This window comes from Scardinius erythrophthalmus (genome assembly GCF_964197995.2).
Source record: "Scardinius erythrophthalmus genome assembly, chromosome: 5".
NCBI classification, from domain to species: Eukaryota; Metazoa; Chordata; class Actinopteri; order Cypriniformes; family Leuciscidae; genus Scardinius; species Scardinius erythrophthalmus.
Window position 1 is genome coordinate 31,762,234 of NC_138225.1, and position 11,702 is coordinate 31,773,935.

Consider the following 11,702-nt stretch of genomic DNA (forward strand, 5'->3'; position numbering starts at 1 on the left):
CAACTAGGCGCTAAGCTTTCTTCCCCAGTATATTATTTGAAATCTTTGTCTCTCTTTAAACCAAAAAAAAAAAAAAAAAAACAGCAGATAAAACCTACAGATATAAAACCTGGCTGGTTTTTATCTGGGATCCATGACAAGGGTGGGTTCCTTGAGACATAACATCAATTGTTCAAATATTACAAGTGATACTCACTGCAGAGTCAAATGACGACCAGCTCCTCCACTCCAGAGCTCCAATGGGGTGGGATTAGTCCAGCTCCTCCTCTCTGGAACTCTAAGGGGGTGGAGGGATAGAGTTGTGGGTAGGGTTAGGGTGTGGTTGGATATTCTAGCTCCCAAATTACATCACAAATGGGTGGAGCTTAAGTGTAGCTCCTCCTCGCCAGAGCACCAGCGAGGAGGAGCTACACGTAAGCTCCACCCATTTGCTCTGCAGTGAGCAGCTTCTATAATTATGTCAAATCCAAATCAGCTTTTTTAACCTTTATTGGAAATGGCATAAACAATTTGTTGATGCTTGTTCGATGAACCATAAATAGAAAAAATGTGTTATGCTGTTGGTTTTACCTGTAATGGTACCACTGTTCACCTCTCTTCAGTATCAAAGTCTCTTCACCACCTCTCATAGGAGGAAGAGGAGGAGCAATTGAGGTCATCTACAGTGTGTGTTCACTGCAGCTCTCTGGCCTTGAATTATTGAGAGAGAATAGAGAGAAGTTTAAGAAAAAGAGTGTCAGTTTCAGATGGCACACACACATTTCTGACATAAAGAAGGTTAACACTGACCTCTTTCTGCCCGTTTCAGTCAGACGTGGCTATTTTAGTTCACAGCTTACAGAAATCCTTCGGTTTTCATGCCACCGTCTGTGCGGATTTTTCCGTCCATTTAACCTTCATCTTCTGATATTTTTTTATAATTGCAAAGGAGGGGCAAGATTAAAGTTACATTTTTATTCTTTACAGTTTAAAATAAAGTCACTTCATTTCTTACCAAATCTAAAAGAGACAGTGGAATTAATTAATCAAATTTCAAGAGAAGGCAAAAACAGTACAACAAATTAAAGGACAAGTTCGGTATTTTACACTTAAAGCCCTGTTTTCAGATCGTTTCTGGTGAAATAGAACGGTTAAGATTAAAATTTGGACAAATGCTGCTGTCCCGAGAATTTTAGGTTTCTTTCGATTTCCCCAAAACCTCTAGAATGGGTGTATAGGTGCACTGGAACAGTCCTTCCTAAAACGCATTAAACTTTCGTTTACAAAGATGTGAAAATCACTGAGTGGTCAGGGGTGGTCACTGATATGCTCACACAAAAATCGCTGCAAAAGATGCTTTCCAACAGGTGTTTTACCATTCGTTGTAAAACTGTGGACCTATTTTTCCAAACGTCTCACACCCGTACATTCTTCCGTTGAGAGCTTGAATAATAGACACTCCAGCCCAGTTGGTGGCGGCGGAGTAATACCGTACATCACAGCACATCAAATACAAGTAAATGGAGTTGGACAAAAACTACGATAAAACCTGTTGGAAAGCATCTTTTGCAGCGATTTTTGTGTGAGCATATCAGTAAACACCCCTGACCACTCGGTGAGTTTCACGTCTTTGTAAACGAAAGTTTAATGCGTTTTAGGAAGGACTGTTCCAGTGCACCTATACACCCATTCTAGAGGTTTTGGGGAAAGCGAAAGAAACCTAAAATTCTCGGGACAGCAGCATGAGTCCAAATTTTAATCTTAACCGTTCTATTTCATCAGAAACGATCTGTAAACAGGGCTTTAAGTGTAAAATACCGAACTTGTCCTTTAAGAAAGAAACTTGCACAATACTTTTACTTCTGTTTGCTTGTTGCTTTATTTCTCTTTAGTCCCTCTGATTCTAAGAGCCTATTTTGACTTAAATATTATGCAGAGCTACACCAGTGCCGACAGAGCCTACATGATTAAACTAAATTTAGCTTGGTTAGGATTTTGATGCAGGATTTTGTGCTGAAATAGCCTATCTTGTAAGTGCCACACAATCAGTAACCTTCATCATCGGTTTCATCAACCTTTTTAACTCAAAGGGGCCTTTGAGTTAAAAAGTTTGATGAAACCTTTACTCTGTCCAAAACAATACTACTACTGTGCTACAACTACAGTGCTACTGTCCAAAACCAGAGGTGGAAAGAGTAATAAAATATTCTACTCAAGTAAAAGTACTATTACTACAATTTTTTTTTACTTAAGTACAAGTAAAAGTACCGGTCGAAAAATCTACTCAAGTAAAAGTAAAAAGTAGCTCATTTAAAATGTACTCCGAGTAAAAGTAACTGAGTTACTTTTTTAACAGCGGGGGTGGGTTGGGGAGTCCCCCGAGTAGGGTTGTAAAGGTATGAGATTTTCACAGTATGATAACCGACTAATATAATGGTATTAAACAACTAGATTAAAAAGTTCGTCGAGACAAACTTTAAGTTGGCTTGAGAAAGCCGGACCAGAAAGTTTGAAGAAGTTTGAAGTTTAAAGTAGTTTAAAGTTTAAATTAGTTTGAAGTATAAAGTAGTTTAAAGTTTAAATTAGTTTAAAGTTTAAAGTAGTTTAAAGTAGTTTGAAGTTTAAATTAGTTTAAAGTAGTTTGAAGTTTAAAGTAGTTTAAAGTTTAAAGTAGTTTGAAGTTTAAAGTAGTTTAAAGTTTAAATTAGTTTGAAGTAGATAGATAGATAGATGAGTTTGTTAGTTTAAATTTCACACACAGACATGCTCACTAACTCTGTCTCACACACACGCACACACACACTCACACACACACACACGCGCGCACACAGACACGCTCACTAACACACACGGACAAACACACACGCTCACTAACTCACACATACACACACTTTCTCTCACACACACACACACACACACACACACACGCAGACACACGCAGACACGCTCACTAACACACACACACACACACACACACACACACACACACACACACTAACTCACTCACACACTCACTCACTCAGACACACACACTCAGAGTTTATGAGTTTTGGGCAGTTGCTAGGGTGTTGCTATGGTGTTGCTAGGCGGTTGCTAGGGTGTTCTGGGTGGTTTCTATGTTGTTGCTAGGCGGTTGCTAGGGTATTCTGGGTGGTTGTTAGGCGGTTGCTAGGGTGTTTTGGGTGGTTGCTAGGCGGTTGCTAGGGTGTTCTGGGTGGTTGCTATGGTGTTGCTAGGCGGTTGCTAGGGTGTTCTGGGTGGTTGCTATGATGTTGCTAGGCGGTTGACAGTTACAGTAAATGGGATGAAAACAGTATTTTTGGAAACATTTGTTTTGTTTATTAAAATTTCAATAAAACATGTCTAATCAACTAATTTCAATAAATGATTATGAATTTGATTAAAGGAGTAGTTCACTTTAAAATGAAACCAGCCCATGATTTACTCACCCTCAAGCCATGTATATGACATTCTTCTTTCAGACGAATACAATCATAATTATATTAAGTCAAGTCTCCTTCATTTATACAGCGCTTTAACAATATAGATTGTTTCAAAGCAGCTTTACAAAGATAATAAGAGATTACAGTAACAGAGAGTGTTTTGGCTTTACAGCCGCTCTAGAATAAAGTTATTGTCCAGCTAAAGTTAGTTTTTGATTCATTCATTTTTGATTGATTCATTCGTTGCGAAAAGCACATTAGTTATTAACTTAGGGGCCGCTAACACGACACCGCTTTAACAGAAAACAGAAAACTTTAATGTGTTCTGGCCGTTCATTTGCACGACACTACTTCTGACGTCATGAGTTGCATAAGTTGCGTTTAAAGTGTAAGTAGACTGTGTATGGTGTACTTTTTTGAGCTTTAAACTGATGGTTGCAATCCACTGCCATTATAAAGCTCAGAAGCATCAGAGTGTTTATTAATATAACTCCGATTGTATTCGTCTGAAAGAACAAAGAAGAAAGTAATATAGCCTACACCTAGGATGGTTTCAGGGCTGATAAATCATGGAGTAATTTTCATTTTCATTTTAACTACTCATTTAACAACTTATTTTTTATCATTAATAATTTATTAAAATGTTCAAGAACAATAGACTTCTATGAAATGTATTTAATTCAGAAAAATCCTTTTTGTTTTTATGATTTAAAACAAATATATTATCCAAAACGGTGGTAATCAAATCAAAGTTTAACACATTTTTTTATCCTTTTATTTTTTGGCAAAGTGCTGCAAAACAGATTTACTCAATTCAACCATGGACAAAAATCCTTAAATAATGTTTAAATAATCTGTATTATTATTGTTGTTGTTAATATTATTATGAGAAGTACATTCTATTGTAGGCCCACAACAGTTATGTCATCATTTCTTCGTAGTTAAACCAAACTTTTATTTTGATGGGTTGTAATGAAGTCCTGTTTCAGAGTGTAGGCTATTTGACAAGGTTTTTCTCAAAGGTCATTCTCTCAGAGCAGCTCTGGAGATGTTCATGTTTTCATGTTCTCATATTGTTTGTGAGATGCTGAAAACACTATTAGCGCGTCGCGTACTTGAGTATGTAGTAGACGAAACGGTTCGTCTCATTCGCACTGATTCACACAGACACGCATATTATACATTTATATAGCAGTCTCTTGTGCTTTAATATATAGACTACAGACCATGTCGCAATTTGATTTATTGTACAGCTTTACTTTCATGTGTTTTACGTGATCTGCGTTACTGTAGGCTAAATTCCATTTTCATGATAATGAAACTCCGGGATTCCCTCTGCATCACAGAAATCCTTCGACCTTAAATTATAAACGGGACATATCTTAATCTGCACGGAGGGATGGTGTTCCCGAACACGTTCTATGTGTTTCCTTCTTTTGCAGCCAATTTGCGTCCACAATTTTTGCAAAATGAATAGGCTATGCTCGAGCCTCGAGGACAACCACGCGTTCGTTTTTCTATATCCAAAGTATCCCCATACTTACCAGGGGTTCGCCTCACGTGTGTGTGTAAAGAATCTGTGTTGTCCGTCTCCATATTTTTTGTGTTTTTTTGCGTGTCTGTTCTCCCGCCCTTCAATCAATCAATGCTGAGCACGAGCGCGCGCGCTGTTTTACCCATAGTAGGCTAGTTCATTTTTTTAATGTTTTTTTTTTTTTTTTACTCAGTAACGGATATGTTTTTAAATGTAGCGAATTACAATACTTTAAACAAAACATACTTAAGTAAAAGTAAAATTACAGATTTTAAAAACTACTTAAAAAAGTAGAAATACACAAAAAAACTACTCAATTACAGTAACGCGAGTAAATGTAATTCGTTACTTTCCACCTCTGTCCAAAACAATAACAACACTCCCTCCATAATTTTTTTCCAAAGCTTTTTCTGCTGCAATTATGACAGAGCATTTTTTTATTATTATTATTGACATATTAACCACCTTTTATGCTGTGATTTTAGACGTTTCTGAAAGAACAGTATTTTCTTCAAAAACTTTATATATATATATATATATATATATATATATATATATATATATATATATATATATATATATATATATATATATATATATATATATATATATATATATCTTTTGAGTCATCCTGCGGCCCCCTAGTGGTTCCCAACCCAATGGTTGAGGACCACTGCTTTATATTAAAGACTGTCTTTATGAGTGAGTCAGAAAAAGTTGTTTTAGCACTGTCATGGGAAGGACAAAGACGAACATATCGCTTTCCTCAGCGGACATTAAAACTGATTTTTTGGATATAATATTATGGACATCGACCTGAAGAAAGAATCCTATATCAGATCCAGGTAATACACTTGTTTAGTCGATCTCTCTCTCATAATACCATAATGCTGTACTCTACATACAACAAGCTTCAATGAAGCGACTCAACGTTCCTTCATTAATTCTAAAGTGACGTTTTAGAATTAGTAATGGAGGCTTGGGCTCACTGTTAAACTGTCAGCTTGAGATTTGAATCCATGGCGGAAGTATAGTTCTGCACAAAAGTGTTTTTAAAGACACTCTGTTGTGGTTTATTTCTTTACTCACGTGTGCCGTCAAACTGGGTTAGTACAATTTAGGTTGAATTTGAGGTTTTCACAAAAATGTGTTCAGTAAGCCCTTGTCTAGTGATCCGAAAGCTCCAAATAGAAATTAAACATCTAGAAGTACCTTTATTTGTATCTTTTCTGAGAGGACTATGCTACCTTTCCTTTGTTCATTGCCATTTTTTTCTACACTTCTCGACGACTGGTGCTTCCCCTCAGCACAAGTTTGGTATCTTTGTAAAGTAGCATTCCAACGTTGTGAATAGCGAATTCTCAATGGCATATAATTATATAATAATCCCTTTTGAGCCCAGACTCGGGCCAGTACCGGTGTTGTGCCGAATTTCAACCCCGCAAAATTATTACCCCCTAGCATTGGTAGGTTTAGGATTAGTTGTGGGGGAGGGGTTAGGATTGGGGGAGGGGTTAGGATTAGGGGTGGGGTTAGGATTAGGCAATCAGGTACTGACTTCAACAAGGGGGGTAATAATTTGGCTGGGGGTCGAAATTCGCCACAACACCGGCAGCGTCGGCTCAGTTTTGGCACCCAGACTCTGGCCAGTCTACTTGGGCCGATTTTGGCGTGTCATTCATTCCTGTGTTTCACCAGAGTCTGGCAACTGCAACTGGGCCGAGTTATTTCTTCTAGCTTGCTGGATTTGGGCCATTGTTGGCCCACATCTTTTTGGCTACCTGGGAAGTCTGAAACAATGAAATGTGATATTCAAACTCATGCTAACGTAATCTTACTCGCGTTGACCAAGAGTGCCATGTCCTGAAAAGTGAAGTCAAAGTGTCCCGATCGCTCCCAGGTGGTTGGTCCCAGTATAGATCATAAACCCCACCCTACCCATGAAGTCCAATAGGACGAGATGGAAGCTTAATCAAAAAACACTTCAAATAATTTTTTTTCAAAAGATGTTTTCTGTCATTTTAGGTAGTTTTTATCACGCTGATGTAAGTTTAAGTGTTCGTTTTTTTAAATAAGTTTGGTCTTAGTTATTTGATGCTATAAAAACGGGAATGTAACGTCATTATTGACAGCTATGATGTGATTGACAGCTTCTCTAAATGAAGTAGTCACTAAGGCACCAACATACTTTTTTGGGGGTTTTCGAGAGGAGATTAGAGCTTCAACTTTAATTTTTACATGTCCATAACTGTTTATTTCACACTGACTCAAGTTGTGAATGGTACCAAAATGCCGAACCGTACCGTACCACTTTTTGGGTACCCTTCCGTTGTGGTACCTAGCACAGTGGTACGGTACTAAAGGGTGGAGCTAGACTCACTGCAGAACATTGATTGGTTGACAGAGAATCGTCACTTGCGCGTGCTACAAGTGGAATGACAACATAAGAAGCGCCATTTTTTTAATATACAGTTTAATATAATACTACTGTTACTATGTCACAAAATGTCATTTTAAGAGTTTTTCAGGCGAGAATGTACAGGGTGGGCCATTTATATGGATACACTGTAATAACATGGGAATGGTTGGTGATATTAAAGTCCTGTTTGTGGCACATTAGTATATTTGAGGGGGCAAACTCCTCAAGATGGGTGGTGACCATGACGTATACTAATGTGCCACAAACAGGACTTTAATATCACCAACCATTCCCATGTTATTACGGTGTATCCATATAAATGGCCCACCCTGTAGTTGTTTAAAGCTCAAATCTGTGGTTTATTTATAAAGATTTATGAAAAGCCTTTCCTTGGCTGGTCCTTCTGACGTTTGCCGCTAACTCTGACGTCTCTGTAGTGGTTAAACATGAAATATAATTCGTCTTGTGTAGACCTAATGGGCGATCTTTGGTCTTGTGAATCTATAATTTGTTACCTGGCCGAACTGAGGACTAAGTGTAATTTCATAACTTTATATTTAGGCTATTTAACTTTACCGTTGTATTGTTAGACTAGAGCGCTGACTTTGTATGTTTGACTGAATTGTTTGCTTTATTTCTTATTGTATAGCTGCTTGTACTTTTTACTTATACTTTTATAATGGCTATTATTGATAAAATTGAAATTTAACAAAAAGAGAAAGGGTTTAGTTTTGTATTTTTTTATTTTATTACAGTGAAGATGATCAGAGTACAAATGCACATATTGCCTGAACCATATTAATAAGTTTAATATTTTAAAAATTTAAACAAAAAGAGGCAGGGTTGTGTTATAGCCTATATAAAGGGTGGGCCATTTATATGGATACACCGTAATAACATGGGAATGGTTGGTGATATTAAAGTCCTGTTTGTGGCACATTAGTATATGTGAGGGGGCAAACTCCTCAAAATGGGTGGTGACCATGACATATACTAATGTGCCACAAACAGGACTTTAATATCACCAACCATTCCCATGTTATTACGGTGTATCCATATAAATGGCCCACCCTGTACACTGTAAAAAATTATTCTGTGGCTTAGTAAATATTACAGAAATTTTTAACTTTATTAACTTAATAAAATCTCTGTATATCGTTTACTTGATTGTTTGAGTTAAACATACCAAAATAATTGAGTAAAAATCCAACAGTTAATTTTATCTAAAATTTACAGATATATTTAAGTTTTTTTCAATAAAATAATTTAGTATTTGACTAACCAATTATTTCTTTATAATATACTTAATATATATGTGAAATTTCTATCAAAATATTTGAGAATGTTTAATTAAACTGATCTGTTTCAAGAAACAAAAAAATTACTTAATTCAAATCAATATTATTAATATATTTAACACGCTCTTAAAATTGAGTAAGTTTACTCAATTAAAACAATGCCCCCCCCCCTCCCCCACCCTCTGACGTGACGAAAACTCGACGGTTGGAGTGAGCGTGGCTGTTTGAACTCTCCAGTCAAGAACAACAGCTCTCTTCTCAGCGTCGCAGATTTGGTGCATTTTCACTGTGAAATTCAGGTTGGTGTATGTTTTATTTTATCTATAAAATCATTACTGTGCTTTAAATCATATTTAATGCAAAACAACATAGCCTACAGAGGCGTAATTCGACACCTAAACGAGACGAGAGCCGCGTTTGTCTTTTTGCGTGATTGAAACGCTTTGCATAAACACATGACTGACTTTCATAATGATAATGAATATAATTATTATCATTTGGATGATAAAATGTCCTCAGAACTATCACTTTTTGTTTATTGGCAGGTTATGTCAGTCGCTCGCAGTATATTTCGGCTGTGCCTCAGACAGTGACTGTGAGTGAAATGCAAGACGGCGGTATGAAGTTCAAAGTTCACCCGCAGAGCGCGAGTCTGTCTCCGGCACGAGGACCAGCGCAGATTCGGTGGATATTGGATAACAGAGTGGTTGATTACACTTGAATTTGGCTACCTGAATGTTTAAATATTTCATTTTTACTTGTTAAATAAGTTTAAATGCAGGCAATATTGTATACATGAAAAAACAGTCTAAAATGTGCTGTATTGCTGTACTCATTGAAAATAAAGGCCAATGTAATGTATAATGGTGGTTGTCTGGAGTACTATTTTTACAAAGGTTTAGAGAAAATAAAAAAGTTAATATTACTCATTAATAAAAACAGTTAATATTACTCATAAATATTGTTTTTTTAATGTTTAAATGTTAAATTATTTCTACTCAATTTTATTTGTTAATGTACCAGATGCAGTTACTCAGATTTACTTAATTTTTTTTACTTGCATTTACTCAATTCATACAGTATATTTCATTGATTTCACAGCTTTAAAATTTACTCAATTTTTTTGAGTGTAAAAATGTTTCACCAATAAAATTGAGTAAATAATAGTTAAACTTTTTACAGTGTATGTATTGTTATAAATAGGCTAACGTTCCATGCAGTGAATATAATCAATACGCGTTGCCTGAACCACATTTGTGTGGCTGTTTAAGATTTCTTCAAATGAAAACGTAAAGAGGCAGTGTGGTGTACGTAAAGAGGCAGTGTGGTGTTTTATAACATATTTCGTTTTATTGTTGCTTAAAATGTACATACAGAGATAACCGGAGTAACGTTAGCAGAGCGAGCTGAGTGACGCTTTGAAGAACACGCTGTTCCATTTGCAGAATAACCGGACTCGCGTCCTCGGAAGTCATTCTCCTGAGCTGGACTTGGCAAGTCCGAACTTTGCGTACTTGCTAATGAGAAACGCCTAATGTCGGCGGCGGCGCTTGGCTTCTTGTGACAAACATGCCGAGCAGCAAGAACCAGATCTGCTGTATGTCATCCATTGTTGTTTAGGCTATGTCGTTTTCTTCTTCGCGAGAAAATGACGTCGATCGCTTCTTTCCGGCATAGGCTACACCACGCCTATCAAGTAAGGGTACTGTTGGCAGTGGAAACGCTAGCCAATTCATGGTTTGCCGACCCGAACCGTACCATACCGTTCCGTACCGCTCAGTGGAAACGAGCCATAACTTGGGTTGCCCGAAGCGTTCCGCTTTACAGCTCAAAGTATTGCGTATCCAAGGCTATCGGCTCCAACAGTTAGAAAATATTTAAATAAATTTTATAATCATCATAATACAATATATTTTTTCAGTTAGGTAGATTTGTTCAGTGATAACTACAAAGAAACGGAAAGGCTGTAAAACCATAGACAACGGTCTTCTCAAGTAATTGTATGAACTTCCAGTTAAAGCCCCACCCACTTCCAGTTTAATCCAAATACAGATAAGAATAATTTTGAGATTGTTACAGATACAGATATTGGCTCCACTGCAGACCCATAATATAGGCTATAAATATATACAGTCATGTGAAAAAGAAAGGACACCCTATAATGAATTCTATGGTCAGGACACAATAAAAAAAATCATCTGGTCCTTTATTTTTATTAATTAGGTAAATACAACCTCAGACAAACAACAACACATGACATGACATTACACCGTATCATTATTTAATTAAAAAAAAAAACAATGCCAAAATGGAAAAGCCAAAGTGTTCTAGAGTCAAATGTAAGGCCGTCTGTTCCGACAGCTAAAGCTTAGCCGAAACTGGGTCATGCAACAGGACAATGATCCCAAGCGCACCAGCAAATCTGCAACAGAATGACTGAAAATGAAAATAATCAAGGTGTTGCACTGGCCCATCAAAGTCCAGACCAAAACCTCATTGAAATGCTGTGGAAGGACCTTAAAGGAACACTATGCAAGATTTGTACCTTAATATAACAGCTTCGAAATAATTTCGATGGTAAACAAACTAGTAGTAGGGTGAAAAAAAAAAAAAAAAAAAAAAAATATATATATATATATATATATATATATATACATACAGTGGTGGTCAGAATTAATGACAATTAATTATTAATTAATGATTAATAAATCTGCATTGTTTATCCTTTTGATCTTTCATTAAAAAAATTCGCAAAAATCTAACCTTTCATTGAAGTAAAAGAATTGAAAGTGGGGGGGAAATCACATTATGAAATAAATGTTTTTTCTCCAAAACACGCTGGCCATATTTATTGGCTCCCTGTTATTAATACTTTTTGCACCCTCTTTTTGCCAAGATAACAGATCTGAGTTTTCTTCTATAATGCCTGATGAGTTTGGAGAATAACTGACAAGAGATCAGAGACCATTCCTCCATACAGAATCTCTCCAGATCCTTCAGATTCACAAGTTCATGTTGGTGCTTCTTCT

At 36.6% G+C, this 11,702-nt stretch overlaps 1 long non-coding RNA gene across 1 annotated transcript; it reads left to right on the forward strand.

Moving 5' to 3' along the window:
* The first annotated feature begins 8,853 nt into the window (after positions 1–8,853).
* On the forward strand, positions 8,854–9,537 carry LOC308690760. Its single transcript, XR_014030187.1, has 2 exons — positions 8,854–8,972; positions 9,219–9,537. It is a non-coding gene; the product is annotated as an uncharacterized lncRNA (long non-coding RNA).
* The last annotated feature ends 2,165 nt before the right edge of the window (positions 9,538–11,702 follow it).